The sequence below is a fragment of the Barbus barbus genome, assembly GCF_936440315.1.
Source record: "Barbus barbus genome assembly, chromosome: 15".
NCBI lineage: Eukaryota > Metazoa > Chordata > Actinopteri > Cypriniformes > Cyprinidae > Barbus > Barbus barbus.
In genome coordinates, this window is record NC_136743.1 from 21,507,764 (window position 1) to 21,509,606 (window position 1,843).

A 1,843-nucleotide genomic window follows, 5' to 3' on the forward strand; every position below is an offset into this window, starting at 1 on the left:
TGCAGGACTGCTTAAACGTGTTACCAATTCATCGTCATTTATTTTTAACGAGAAATTCTTGGGGAAAAGTACAAACCAACGCTGCTCTTACATGTTAATATAGATTTATATGCAATGTGGCATATGACGAAACAGACATGGTGTCATATATATTGTGTAGAGGGCGTGATGGCGATCATGCCTTCTAGGTTTGTAATGTCTGATCAAATGCAGAGCTGTTACAGGCGTTTTCTTTCGTGTGCGTGCGAGAGGAGTCGTTTTTAAATCTACAGAGACTGATACACGAGTGTAGTATTTGATGAATTCTCTAAGTGACGAATGAAATTTGAGTAGCGTTTGTATTTCGCTCTTTTTGCTTCCTGTATCCTTTAGAAAGGGGTGGACCTGTTGAACTTCAGAATGATGGTCTTGGATGGACTTTGACCTTTGACCTTAGTGCTGCTGGATGAGGTGGGGGTCCAACATGCTTCCAACTAAGCCATCCTTGTCCTGCTTCCTAGCCCACACTTTTGCATCTTACCTCTTTTGAAGAACTGATGGGGGACTTTGTGAAGCCCTACTTGAGCAAGCCTGCGGTGGAATTTTAAGAGAAATCATTAAAACTTGAAGCATATAGAAAAATCAACTTGATGAAATGACAGTAATGATCCTAAAGCCTTTTCTACTTGCAAAGTGGAAACACATTTCAGGAGCGTTCTGTACATACATATGGAAAAGTTTTTTTTGTTTTTCCCCAGAAATTAAAAGTTAAAAAATCTGATGTAATGCCATTTATTTTTTTTCCCAACAGAAATGGCAATTTCCCTGTATTTAAGATGTTTTCTTCCAGATGGTAAGAGGTGCTTACAGTGATCCATAGGTTAGTTTTATTGGGAAAAAGTGTAAATATTTTTTTGCTCATTATTTAAGGAATGAAATGCTTTCGCATCAAACTGGAAAACGTTGGAGAGATGAAGCATTGCAAATAATAAAAGATTATCAAGTTGCTAAGTAGAGTGTTTGAGGGATGTGGGGTCTTTATTTATTTTTTGGCGTATGCACATTGTGGTATTTTCATAATAGAAAAGGCAAAGCGTGTTTTCCCTGTGGAGAAATTCAATGTTGGTGCTTTAATGCTGTAATGAGTCCTTCTGCCAGGAGAGGGCTTGCTGAACAGATTGTGACAAAGGTTTTGCTCAAATGCTTAATTTCAGCATTATTTTTTTTACGTAAGAAAAGCGCAGATGGCAGGGGATCCAGGTTTCAAAGTTTTTAGTTTTAGTATGAAATTTTAAAGATGAGCTGTTTCTGGGCTGGAAACATGGGCAGAAAGCAGGTTATTTCAGAAAGCATTTGTAGAGATGCTACAAAGTAGAAACATTTATGCTGATTCATATCATGTTATACACTAGGTGTGTGCTACTAATATTTATGGGTCATTCCATAAAATGAGTGCCTTTTAAAAAGGTGCTTTTAAATTAAGAATTGTATCAGACAGTGAAAGTGTTAATTGTGTTGGGAACTTGGGACTGAATTTTAATATTTCAAGATAGATATGCTTAAGGCAGGACTTACTGTTCATTATGTGCCTTTTGCTCAAGTTCATGACACTAAGGTTTTTATTAGAGAATTTAATTTTGATCTTTTCAAATGCTGTAGAAAAATTGTGGCAATAAGTTGACCCCTCTGACAACTTGTTTATAAGTACAAACTCTTATTGCTGGATGTGGACACTTTTTCTCCCTTATCAGTGTGCACATTTGCTAACAGGGTAAGCAAAAGATGATGAAAGGTTATTGGGTTTTTGTTGAAATGTGATTAGTTTTTTTTTTAAGTCTTCGTCAACAGAAGGAACTATATATGG